The following is a 14330-nucleotide window of genomic DNA, read 5'->3' as shown; positions in this document are numbered from 1 at the left end:
CCTCTCTCTCTCTCCCTTTCCCCCCCCCCCCCTCTCTCTCTCTCTCTCCTTTGCTCTCTATCTTGACGCGAACAGTGGAGTTATCCTTCATTCGCTGTGCCCTCTAACAGGATGAACGCGTTGTCATAGAACATACGACTACGTGGCGCACGTTTTAGCGCCGGATTTAACCGGTATCGTGCGTATCCGCGCGCTTTTTCGAGTGAAAAAGCACGACAGCTATAAAAGCTGCCACTCCGTTGTGTAGCGGCGGCGAAAAAAAAGAGGAGAAAGCGAGGGAAAAAAAAACAATATCGTTTGAAAGGGCAATCGGTTATTATTTTCTATACTACCGTGATGTATCGCGAACCGATTGTGCGTTAACGGAGAAATATGGTTATCTGCGTCTACGAGGCGGGCAAACTATTGTTGCCGGTGTTAGCCGTAATATTACGCCGTACTCGGTGTGTGCCGTGTCGTGTATTATTATATTTGTACTCGCGCGAGAACGTGTGCGCGCGGTATCGCGATAAACGATACCTCGCTTTCTCTCGGTGGATACATATTTCTATATTTCTCGCGGAGCTAAGTAATTATAATGATGCGCTATTTCATACGGTGTATAACATGTATGCGTTCGTTTTATCAGAATTATGAAATTATAATATAATTACCAGTGTATCCAAATCCTCTCTCTATCTCTCGTTCTCTTTCTATCTCCAGCCACGCGCACACACACACACACACATTCTCTTTCTCTCTCTATCTCTCTCTCTCTCTATTACACAAATATTCTAGCGTGTGAACCGTAATAATTCACTTTTGAATTAATCTATATTAACACACGTTTAATTAATTTGCCCTTTTAAGTCCCGAGCGCGAAACCGGCTATCGTAATAGCGTTCGCGAATATTCCGCTTTATGTGACCGTTGTATTCTAATCGTTTTCCGTCCTAATTTTGGACAAAGCATTACCTACTTTACCATTATACCGAGATCTTGGCAGCAATTCCAATTCCGCCGCGAGATATGCACGAAAAGTGCATACCGCCGAAATGTACATACCGCGCGTCGTCGTTTCTGTGCACTTCGAACGCGCAGCGTGAACCGTCTCGAAGCGACATTATTGCGCTTTAGCACACACAGCTTGCGAGGGTAAATACACGAATTAACGAGCAGGCCGGAAAAACGACACATTATTTTCCCGAACAGCAAACGCGGCCAGAAAATGCGTATCGGGGGGTCTCCATAATACGGCCGACTGCTACTGCGTGAGCTATTGCGCCAGCCGCAATTTGGATCTCTCTCTCTCTCCCTCTCTCTCTCTACTTGTCTCGTATTTTAGGTCAGACTCTTCAGGGATAACGATAGCGTATACATCTCTGCGTTCGTGTCATTTTGCAAAAGGAGGAAAAAATACACGTACGCTCATTTCTCATGTTAATACGACACTTTGGTCGTTCCTCTGCAACAACGTCATATTTTATTAATCCGATGAACGAATAGAAACGGAGCAAACAAAAACTAATTTTTTATCTTCCTCGTAATAAACAAGATTACACTCGTAATTGACGGATAATTTTCGTTTGGAGAAGCACGGCTTCGCGGAGAAATAAAGCATAAGCGTAGGTGCTATGGGAAAAGGAGGGACGAAATCGGTTATAACGGGCGGACATCCCGTGCACACCCTCCGTACACCATCTTTCCGTTTAATCTCTCGTCGTCTATTTTCGCTGATTAACCGGATCTCATGTTAATTAGACGCGAGCTGAGCTGCACTGACGGCTGGCAATTTTATTGTTTACGCGCGCGCGTTCTTTTTCACGCTCTCGCGTGCTCGTTCGGACCGCCGCCGCTTCGAATTTACTTGGCGCAATTACCCATGGGTCTGTTCCTGATATATCGCGTTTTCCTCCGCGTTTTGCTTTTAATTTCGTGCCGGGCCTCCGCCGTGCTAGCGCGCGGTTATCCTTGGAGGACGATATTCATTTTATTAAGCGCGCGTGCGCCGGGCATCGCGACGCGCGGAGGAGAAAAAGGAAGAGCGGCGGAGAAGAGAGAAGAGAGGGAGAGAGAGAGAGAGAGAGAGAGAGAGAGAGAGAGAGAGAGAGAGAGAGAGAGAGAGAAAAGAGATGGAAAACGGGAGAAGAGAGGAGGAAAATTTAAACGCGAAAGGTTTCACTTTTCTTTTTCTCTTCTTCTTCCTTTTTTTGCGAGGCTGCTCTGGCTGGCCCCTCGTATTTTATCATCCGACGGGTAAATTCGCGTGTTCGTAATTCGCACGTTACTACCGTAATCTAGGGATAGTCCGCGTTGTTGCACGGCCTGATTCGCCAAGATATCGTATCAACCCCCGCGAGAACCGTTCCCTGAGCCTCTCGGATAAAGCCGAAGCGCTACTGCAATTAAATCTCGAGTAACACCGTCGAGTTTTTGAGCGCAAAGTTTGAGTATCGTTAATTGGCAAACGCCGCGGTTTGCCGTGCTATCCTAGACGTGTATACCTTCTAAATACTTTCCCCTCTTTTGGGTCACTCGCAAATCCCGTGGATTCCCGCGACACGATAAAGTTTGCGCCCCGAAACCAATTTAAGAGACGAAACTTGTATATCGATGGAGGCTCGCTCGAGCGTGTCAAGGCCGCCTTTTTTGACACCGAGACCGATAGCACGTATCTTCTCGACGCACAAAGCGCTTGGCCTTGCTAAAAATATACCGTGTACACACAAGTTATTTAAATGTGACTCGCGCAACAGCTTTCATTCTTACTTTTCTCTCTGTAATAATCTCGAGTAAATGTCTCTTGACAAACGACCTGAGATATTTAGCTACATTGAAAGTTTTATTCTATGTTAACTGCTGCAAATTCCGTCGAACTTGAAGTATAAATGGAGAATTTCGAGATACAACATTGTACACTCGGGGAAGTCTGGAATGCAACTTGCGAGGCCAGGGGAAACACTTCCTCTTCCACCTTTGACATACGCGAAAAAGTTTTAATTAAAAAACTGCAAAAGGCCGTCCAAAAAACCGCCCGAACTATAGGAGTCAAGTAATTATGTGTTATAGAAAACCAAAAATTTTTTTATATATTCGTAATCCTTTTTATAACGCCTCGATGTATGAGTATACGTCGCTCACAAACTCGAAAAGTAATATTCGGCCACAAAGAACTAGAATCGGCGCACAAGAATGCCAAAACAATGGACGACAATTATCAAATGTCTTTGCTCGCCAAGGAATCACAATACTTAGAAAACATTCCGGACATTCAAGGCAGTCAATGTTGCCTTCGTACGTTACATGATTGCCCCGAGTCGACAAGTGACCCGCATACCACAGAGTACGAGTATGTGCGTAACTGAGTTAGATATCATTCCTATCGAGTGATCAAAGTCTTTCGTTGGTAATAGTTAGTTAGGCTCTCACCGGCATGTCTCGTTAATTAATACGGGTTTGTCATAGATTGAATCACATCTATATGAATATCATTGTTAGTATCAATGCCACGAGTAAGTATCTGAGGTGCCATTCAGCATGGTGCCAAAAGCATGATGTTGAGACGAGAAGCCAGGACGCGGAGGACGTTGAGATACAGGCGGTGGTATATTTTCAGGTAGGTCAAATTATTTATTATCCATCTTAACGGACTTACCGAGAGCATAAAGTGATAACCGAATCGGAAAGACGTTGGATAAAATAGGTCGGTTTAAAAAGAGTGTAACGTAAGTTATAAACGTAATCTGTATGTAACTTGCGTTTTTTTAATATTTCATTTTTGAAGTGTTTCATTTTAAGATGTTTCAAAAAAAATTATAAAACTAAACTATATAAGTAATTATGAGTAAATGGAACAAAATCGTCACTAATCGAATTACTATTAAGAATAGCTTGCTTTGATACCTTTAAGACAAATTTTGACTTCTCACTTTCCTACGGGTTTTAGTGACGGATAAAAATGCTACCATCGTATTCAGCGACCTCAAAAAACGTAACGATTACGTATGTAATCTTACGTTTTTAGGTCAAAATCGGCTTATTTTATCCAATGTCCTTTAGATCGATATTTATAGATCGTTCTTATTTAACAGATAATTATAGCTTCGTGAATTTTTGATTATTTGTCAAATTTGCCTATATAGACAGGGTGTCCCACCACTACCGCATTATTTCTTAAGGGCGGATTCCTGAGGTAACTTGAAGAAAAATTCTTAATGCAAATATGTCGAAGCTATAATGTTTTTCAAATTATATAAACGATATTAAAGTTAACCAATTATGATATATATATATATATATATATATATATATATATATATATATATATATATATATATATATACTGGCTAAAATATGCGCGCTCAGGTACGGTACAACACAGTAGTATAGGTGCATGCACATGTCGTCCCTTTCCCAAATATTGATACGGAAGTTCCATACATACAACAACGTATGTAATAATAATCTGACTTTTCTATCATTTAAATAAACATGTTGCAAATAATAACAATTTCGTTAAAATATTATAAATAAAATATCACACAATACATTTACGATAATCAATAAGCTGTTACACATTTGTCGTTTCTTTCAGAGATTTACAACTAGTTTCATATCTTATGGAAATTCTCACTTATGGTAAAGAAGGTTGCTATATATCGGTAAATCGATCAATATTTCTTGTAAACTATTAAGATAAATTAAATCAAATTAATACACATAATACGCATATGTCGATAGTATTGATTTTTTATCTATGAAGTAGGAATTCGTAGAATAATATTTGGAAAAGGGGGCGACATGTGCGTGCACCTGTATCACTGAGGGCCAGTTTTTCAATGATAGTTTAAACTTAAATTTCTACTTAAACTCTAAACAAAACAAACGCATTGTTAGAATAAAGTTTAAACTTGAATCCAAGTTTAAACTGCTATTGAAAAACCGGTCCTAAGTATTGTACCGTACTTGAGCGCGCATATTTTAGTCAGTTAGTAATTGGTCAACTTTAATCGTTTATAATTTGAAAAGTATTATAGCTTTGACATTTTTGCATTAGGATTTTTTTTCTTCAAATTACTTCAGGAATCTCCTCTTAAGAGATAATGCGGTAGTGGTGGGACACCCTGTATATTTAGTTCGTGCAAACAGAGACGTTGATTCAAGCGACCGAATAACAATCTGTAAATATGAATCTGCGATAAGATGCAAATCTAATTTGTGCGTCTAATAACGCTTCTAAGGTTGCATTTCACTGTGAATCAACTAAAATGTTTCTTTGTACTTCTTTTTTCTAGCGCCGAATAAAAATTTTAATCTTGATTTATGTACAACAAGAATACACAATTATCATCTTCGTCCTTATAACTTTTTTCTCTTCACCCCTTTCGGACAAATTGTATGAAAATTGCCAACAATAATAAAAAAAGGTAACAAGATTATGAATACAGAAAATTTCTTGTCTTATTCATTAATCTCATTATTTATTATATTAATTATATAGTATTTGTTTGTCTCCGGCGTTCTATCTGCAAGTGAGGAAGTTATGGTATATAGTAAAACATATTTGTCGAAATTAATGTTTAAATATATAGAGATAATCCTTCAAGTTTGATGGATTTTACGTGATTGATGTAGAAGTAAAATTTCGACTGGAATAGTTAATTTGATAGCTGCAACTCGGAGGGAATTGAAATCGTTCAAGCGATTACGTTCTCGCGAATATATTAATGAGACTCGAGTGAATCGTTGACGTTACTTTAAAGAAACATATATGAATTACTTGGCCGTATTATCGTGTAAAATTACATCGACGTAAAAACGCGATCGTGCGCTCCAGCCCGGTGTATCACGAGCGTTCCTGAAAATGTATACGCGAGGTAGGTAGGTGTAATGCACTTTGCGATATTCTCACGCACGGATGATATTTACAGACGTCATCGCACCTAGCTTTTTCCGCAAGTACGATAAGCGTGCGCGGCTGGTGGGTAGAAGGATGAAAAATCTCGTTTTAAAGTCCGCCAGGAGCCGCGTCTGTAAATTAAACTTTAATCAAAAATTCCCGCGGAGCGGCAAGAATAGCCCCAACCGAGTCGTGCTCTTGCGGTGAACCATGGCTCCATTGGGCATACCATGGAAAAAAGGATTCGCCAGGGTTCGCCAGGCGTCTTTATCAAATACGGATTTCGCGTCACGTACGCAAGGACGCGCGTGCACGTGAACGTCGCGAATTATTGCTGTACTCTTGACGCTCTTTAGGGAGATACGCGCATTCGTCTCTCTCTCTCTCTCTCCCTCCGCAATATATCGAGGATATACGAATTAACGTCGCGCCGAATTATCGCGCGATCGGTCGATTAATTCCATTTTCCCTAATAACTACATTGGATCCGCGGGCCGTCCGAAATCGAATCACCGCGCGTCGCCAGTCAATCCATCGCGTCAATTTCTAAGTGATTGCGTGTCGATACGCTCGATTAGTCAGCCGAAATTCGGTGACAGCTTTGCGACGCGACGTGCCAAATCGACGAGGAAAAATTCCAAGTCAACCGCGCCGGGAATTCGCGAGCCAAAACGATTTGTGCCACTCGATGATAATCGTCGTACAAATAGTGTGTTGTTCATTGTTATACTCGTAAATTATTAATTGACTGCGCTTGTGTGATATTTCTGGGGGATATTTAAATTTCATTCGAGTTGAGTTAAAATTTATTTAATGTGCGTCGCGACGAGAAGAAAATAAAGAAAATAAAGAGACTGTTAATACTTTAATACCGCAGCGAACTTTTTTAATTAATCCCAGTCGGAGTTTACGCAAGCACGACGGCGGTCTCGACAAGGAATCATCTATTTTCTCTATTGTACCGCGAATTACATTCCGCGTACAATCAGTCGTGCGCGGACAGCGCGAGGGCTGAATATCGTCTCACGTGAATCGGACTACCGCGTTTTCAACGGGCCGCGCGCCGTTTAACGGCTCGAAGAAGAGAGTTTGCGCAAACGATTAAAATTACTTCAAATTCCCGAAACGAAACGACGGGGGAGCGCCACGCCGGTGAGGTATACGTACGCTAATACAGATGTATGAATTACTGTCACGTATCGCGAAGGTTTTCTGTACGCTATGCGTAATTTGTACCGCTGCCTGCGCTCCGTCGTGAGATGAATAAATCATTCGCCACTTATCACGCGGAAACTTTCGAACGGGAACATGAACACACATACACAGAGGAAGTGAGAGAGAGAGAGAGAGAGAGAGAGGGGGGAGAAGGAGAGGGAGAGGGAGAAGAGCGGGGGGAAGGGCGGAGAAAGAGAGCAACACACAGGGTCGGTGGTGGATACTCTCGTTGATCCCGCACGTTGGTCGCTACAAAGTCATATGTAATACGCGCAGTTTAGCTGCAGTTTACTTATTCCCCGAGAGCCCTTTTTCCGCCCGACTTTCGAAGCCAGACACCTACGGACGTACACACGCGGATGTGTGTATACGGCGAGGGACGTAACGTCCAAACGACGATTTATCCTAGGACGCGTCTCGAACGAACGACGCCAGATATTATTCATCCGAGAATCTCGGGGCTGCCTGGACCCGACGGAGAAACCTATACTGACTAAACCCAACGGGGCCGACGTTGCTTTTCTCCGCGTGAGACCGAAGGAAAGGACGAAGACGGATTTTCGGCTAGTCGCTCGAGGGATTAGAGTCTCCTTCCGAAGGAGGGAAGGAAGGATTTTGCGACCAGCAGAAGCTATTTAAACCGCTACGGATGTTCTGCTGATTACACTGGGCAATAATTTTTAATTTGCTATTTACATCGAGCACTTTTGGCATATATTTTTCGTGTAATTTGGACGCTCCGAGCAAGAAAATTATAATACAAAAATTTTATTTGCAACAATTTTTGAGAAAAAGGACAGTTATATATACTATATATAACTGTAACAATATAATAAATATGAAGAGTTCAAATCTTATCGTCATCTTCTACTTGACGTCCAAAGTGTAATTCGTATGCTTCATGAATCAATTCACAAAGGAAATCTATTTATATCTTAACAAAATAATCCCCGCAAAATGGTCCTAACAGAGCGGTCTCATCATCAGGACGTTGATTTCGATAATATTGATATATTTCTGATGGTATTGGTATATAGATTTGTTAAACATAAAAAAAATATTAATTCTGTAGGAAAATATATAAAAATTCATTGCTGTGCGTATCTCTTTAAAACTGTTACCAATGAAACATTTTGTTTGCTATATTTGAATTCAGCGAATCAAGATTAGTAAGAATTTTATCTCTGGCGCAAAATTACTGTTGACCAGTGTTATTATAGTAGTCGCGCGCGTTGATGTCATCGTGCAACGCGACTCTGAAAGTTTCACGATAAGAGGCCAATTAATGGTTGAGGCAGCCAGATACATCGTCTCGGGAGAAATTGAAGCGCGCCTGCCGAAAGGATTTTGCTGAAGAATACTCGTCTCGAATCGACTATTCTGCAGTTTACTCCCTTCCCAAGTAAGAGACATGTTTAAGTCGAGAATGTTTCCACGCAGAGCGTTTCCTTAATAAATTAACACGAGTCGCACGAAACACGGAGGAGATATAAACCGGCATAAAAAGCTTCTGTGCGAGCCTGCACAAGTATCAATGCGTCGAATGTGCTTACGTTATTGTGCATGTGGCAGAAAGTAATAAAGACACATTGCGGTTATTGCCGTGGCTGCTGTCTATACAGCGGCGGATAGCGCGTTAATAATATCACGTAAAACACAATTATAGCACATCCTACTCTGTGTGTTACCTCGTAAAGTTGCAACATCGCGAATGGTGGAGTGATAACAATGGCGCGTTTATTAATTAAAGACCAAGCACAAAATGGCAGAATTTGGCATACCAGCGAGTTCTGAAGCTTCTCGAGCTGAATAGTGCCCGTAACCCGAATTAGACGGCTGATCCCGGATTAGTCCTGCGTTGTCCCTTTCTAACTCATCTCTCTTACGCACGCGGGCAAGCGGCCGAGCCTGGGTAGACGATTAGAGCGGGAGAAGGAAGGGAATGAAGATATAACGAGGCTTAACGTTAATCAACCGAGATCTCGACCTTACACTTCCTTCGACGGCCGCTCGTATTTATTAATACGAGTTCCTCGACATTCCGCGCGATTTTGAAATTCCTGCTGCCGATAAGGAAGTAAAGTGCCGAGTGTTCGCGGCATGTGGTGCAGGGCGACACCGTGTGACAAGTGTAAATCACGATTCTTTCTTTCTCTCTTGTTTCTCGCCAGTAGCGAGCTGCGAAATCGACGATGTGGGATGGCCAAGTTAGTCGGTCTGGTTGGGTGGAAAGAAAGGAGAGAAGGAAGGAAACTAGGAAGGAAGGAAGGAAGGAAGGAAGGAAGGAAGGAAGGAAGGAAGGAAGGAAGAAACGAAGGAAGGGAGGAAGAAAGAAAAAAGAGAATGCGCGGCACACGTGTGGCCCATTCGTTCCGAATCCTCCCACCGCCATCGGTGGAGGTTACACGCTGGGGTGCCGGACGAAGCAGTAGCAGCAGCAGTAGAAGAAGAAGAAAAAAAGCAGAGGGTAGTCACGCTCCAGGGGTATTTTTCAGAAGCTGCTTGTCGGCTACCATATCCCACCCGCCTACACCCCCTTGCGCCTCTCCCTCCTCCGTTTCCGCCCAGGTCCCCGAAAAAGTCGATAGTTGCGTAGACAGCGTCCTCGGGGGTGGCGAAGAGCGGGTGCCAAAATGGGTTGGAGAGAGGAGACGCTGGGTGGTCGCGCAGGGGTTCGAAGAGGAAAGGGGAGGACCGCGGCTCTCGCGGGCCGTTGTTAGAAGTTACCATCGATTTTTCAAATTCCCCGCGGGTACATAGGCGACTGACACAATCGGATTTTCTTCGTTCGCCGAGCGTCACCCGGGATATTTGTCAGGAGCGTGAGTCTGACCATACTCCGTATACTTGCTACTTATGCGGATAGGATAGGAAAAACCTAATCCATTGAGAAAACGCTTTCTCATATCCGCACACAGGCTCGATGGTAATAGATTCGAGTTTGAGGCTATGCTTTGGGAGCGTGGCTAATCTCGATCGCGAACCATCACGATTACCGATAGCGCCGACGGGGTTCGTCCCCGCGAAAACGAAACGTCTCATTTGGCCTGAGATGTGACAGCATAGGAGAAAAATATTCGGTCGTGTGTCGACCGAATCAGTAAAAATTTCTGATCTTTATGATCTAAATTCAGATCTAAGAGTTTACATGTTCCGTTTCCTTCAACGCTCTAGTTCGCACATCACAACCGAACATGACGTACAACAAAACTTCTTTCTTCCTATCGTTCTATGTGTACGAAAAAATATCTCTGGATCCGAAAAAGAAAGGCCTCTCCCCTGATATCGGATCCGATTGACGATATTGGCTTTGACTGTTCGGTTTTAACTGCGCGCTCTTGCGACAGAGTACAGAAGTCAAAGTCTTCATAGGCTGCTGCGAAAACCGCATCCACGTGGACGCGAAATCATTGTCGTTCGAAATTTCCAAAGTTCAGCGCTACATAGATACGCTGTCAGAGCTATTGGGTTATTTCGCGGTAAAGCATAGCGACGCGAGACACTTGCCAAACGAGGCTATCGGCGTGGTAACGTAACCGACACTTGCATAAACAACCTGTCTGCGGTGCGATCGATTTCTCAAAGGCTTATCGACACGTAGAATAAATGGGGTTTTCGTGTAATTCCCTCTACGACCCGAAGTCATTCCCAAATTGTATTACCACTTCTGGAATTACGTGGCGCCGCGCCGCTATAAGCCGGGCCGTCTGCGCGAGAGAGGCCGCGAGAGCGCCCGCGAGAGCGCCCGCGAGAGCGCCCGCGAGAGCGCCCGCGAAATATATAATTACTCGCAATTTACACGTCTCTCTCGTCCCGCTGCGGCTGCATTCATCGCGGCGAGATATTAGACAAACAAAACGTCATTGAATCGGTAAATAAAAGCACAGCAAATACATCATATCGGACAGCCGGATTTTCTACGAGCGTTAATTTTAATGATCTCCCGCGAATGAAAAGGACTGTAATAAATGTTTAATCATGCAAATATAAATCATATAATATTCATGTTAAATGATCTCGCTCATTCGAAACTCGAGCCGCGCAACGGTTCTTACTCTTTTCCGCGGGCGGTTCGCGCATAATTTGCGCGATTGGTTTGGCCTTAAAGCGCCCCTTCGGTAAAGCCCCTCCGTTATAATCGGCTTTGCCGATCAACAAGCTCATTGGGCAGTGCCTGTTACTGAATACGTGTCAATCGATCTATGCCAGTCGGCACAAAATGCCGATCCACATGTACACATGGCTTCACTGCTATCACACCCGATAAGCGGCGAAAGAAGCGAAGCCGGATTTTGCGCGTTAGAAATGCCAAAATAGATCAAATCTAAATTTCGAATTTCTCTTACTTACAGGCAGCATATGCGCCATTTCAAATTATCAATCTATTCCAGCTTTAACGCGTCGTCTCATTTATCACATCTGATTATTTATTAAATCCCTTCACCAACCAGCTCTATCTCTACACACAACACTATACTCTCGCTGTACAGTGAACGCGCTGTACAGACACGCGACTTTAGAGCATATGAGGAAGCACGCGAATCGTACTTTTAGACGCCGGTGTTACCGGCGACGGTGCTGCTACCGGCATAAGGTTTCTTCTACTTAAAAAATTCCCCGCACGGTTCAGTGACCACGCAGTGTGCGGGAGATATAGAAGCTACTCTATACTCCCGATTTTCCCCAACGTCAACACTAGAGTCGCCATTTCACGAGCTTTGAAAGTCCGGAGGTCGTGGTAGGAGACGGAGAAATAGTAGAGTATAGGGATGGCTTTCTACTGAAATTTCTGAAACTGAACTTCAAAATCGCACGGGAAGAATTCTTGAGAAATTCGTCGATTTTCCTCGACAATAACACATTCCAGAGAAATAAACGCCCGAAATCGCGGCGTATTCGCCGAACAAATGAATATTTATTGCGCGCGGCTGTCTCGTGTTATGAGACGTGCATTTTGATAAATATTTCACAGGCGATGTTAACACATGATCTACGGCGCGCAGTTTATTTCGCACGGAAGAATTAGCTTTAAGGGGTCAGTTCTGAACTCTGGGAATATTATCCATTCATCAACATTACATCAAGCAAACGGAGGATATTCCCCCTGCGTTCGTTCCCACAAACATCAACATGACTCCATACATCATAACTTTAAAACATCAAACCGTCCCCTACTCCCCGAGCGTGGCTTCAGGTACCATTAAACGGGGCCATCTTGCTCCTGCATCTGACAACTCTGTGCTGCATTAAAAAAGGAAAAAAAGACAGAAGTCGACGAGTCGAGTCTAAGAAAACGTTCGATGAGTGCGTCGCGAACGTCGAAATTAAAGTATCCGCTTTACTTTCTCCGACCGACCTGGATCGAGAAGGCCTTTCCCCCCTCCCTTTCTTTTCTTTTTGTTTAATCGCTCGACTGCTTAAATATCTGACGGACGAGAAGGTAACGATCCGCCATTTATAAACGAGGCTCTTTCGAAAGCCATTCTCGGCCCGGCCGGAATGCAACACTCTCCGAAGCGTAGGCGGCCACTGGCACGGCGGGGATCGATGGCCGAGTAAACAGGCCGTGCGCGAGAACGGATCGATCCGTCTCATCCCCATATCGATATCGGGCCGCGCGGCGCATTCGTTAGATTACCCCGGGAGCTGAAAGTCCGGCCTGACGTAACGAGGCGTGCGAAAGCCGCGCTGTGCCGGATCTCGTCCGCGAGAAAGAGGAGTCGCACAAGTCAGGGCGCATGTCGATGCCTGGAGCGGTAGCCAATGGACTGGCTAAAATATTAAACGGGAGCAAAGACCCTCGTACACCACGTAGCCGCCGCCGCCGCCGCCGCCGCCGCCGTCGCGGCTCAGTTTCTGAGCCAGTTTCCAACCCCACTGCTAGCGGCACCGGCGTGGAACACTCGGTGGTAGTCTGGGTTGGCACTGCTGGCGAGATCCGTAAGCGCGAGCGAAGAAAGAAGGAGGGTCGACCGTGCGCGCGCACGGGGTGAGAGTCGACTTTGATCGGGGATGAGGACGACGGGGTCGAGACTCACGGCCGTTGAATTTGTTTAACATTCGTTTAAATGTAATACGAACGCCGACTGTGCATGTAAATTCAGAGATACGTATCGATTTCGCGCGATTGTTACATGTAGTTATTACGCGGCGTCGGATTTCCCTTGAAAGTATTCGCAACTTTAAAGCAGTATATATACGCACGTATCAAATTTGTGCAAAAATGCCCGAGTAGACTCTATCCTTGAAGACTCAACTCTTTATAATATTGGAATCCTCTCGTCGTTTTTTTTTTCCGACCTTCTCCATGGAAATGTATACATTCTCCGAAAGCTCTTGACGTGTCTGACTTTTAGATTAATCTATTTGAATTGAATAATCTCGGAGTGAGAGCGAAAAAATGCAAAATATTTGTATGTGTAACCGGGCGAGTTGCTTTGGTCTCTTCGCATCGCTTTTTCCCCTTTTTTTCCTCTTTTTTTCATTTTTGCGTAACACGGATTTACTGCGGTAGAAGCTATCGGCGATTACGTCGATGATACGCGGTTGCGTAAGCGCGCTGCGCGGTATTACACAACGATCGCATGCGACACGAGGAGATGATTGTCTCACTGAGAACAATGAACGTTCAAGTTTGCGAAATAATGTTCAATTATTTTTTCGTTATTTTCTCTGCTTGAGCAATTACATCAAACTTTGCCGATGAGGTAAAAGTACGTGCGATATACTTAATCCTGAACATTTTCATAATATTTCAGTCTCTAAATATTTGCATTTGAAGACCAAAATAGTAAGAATGTCCAGTTAGGAATTGGTATCCTTTAACACGTTTGCTTCACATACTCGTATGTGTGATGCGCGCACCGATCTCTCACGAGCTTATTTTTGCTCAAAAATTTCGGTTTTACTTAACATGTTAGCTATTCCAATGTCACATGTGTATGACACATTTCTTTGTATATCTATATATAAATGAACCAAGTTTGTTTTATAATTATATGAAAACAAATGTAACTGTGGAGAAAGGGGATTTTTCTTCCCCTGATAAACTGTGGTAGCGAACGTGTTAATTGTCTTGAAACGATGGTTCATAACAGCGCTCATTGTCTACGCCTAAAAAATATAATCTCATCTTTAGCGGAATCCTTTTATATGGCCTCAAGAGGATTCTTTTCAAGAATATTCTAATGGAAAATATTCAAACATCCTCCCCCCCCCCCCCCCCCCCCCCAAAAAA

Source organism: Odontomachus brunneus, unplaced genomic scaffold (genome assembly GCF_010583005.1).
Source record: "Odontomachus brunneus isolate Ranch 3 - 2012 unplaced genomic scaffold, Obru_v1 Obru_scaffold_007, whole genome shotgun sequence".
Classification (NCBI taxonomy): domain Eukaryota; kingdom Metazoa; phylum Arthropoda; class Insecta; order Hymenoptera; family Formicidae; genus Odontomachus; species Odontomachus brunneus.
This window is presented reverse-complemented; position numbering follows the sequence as displayed.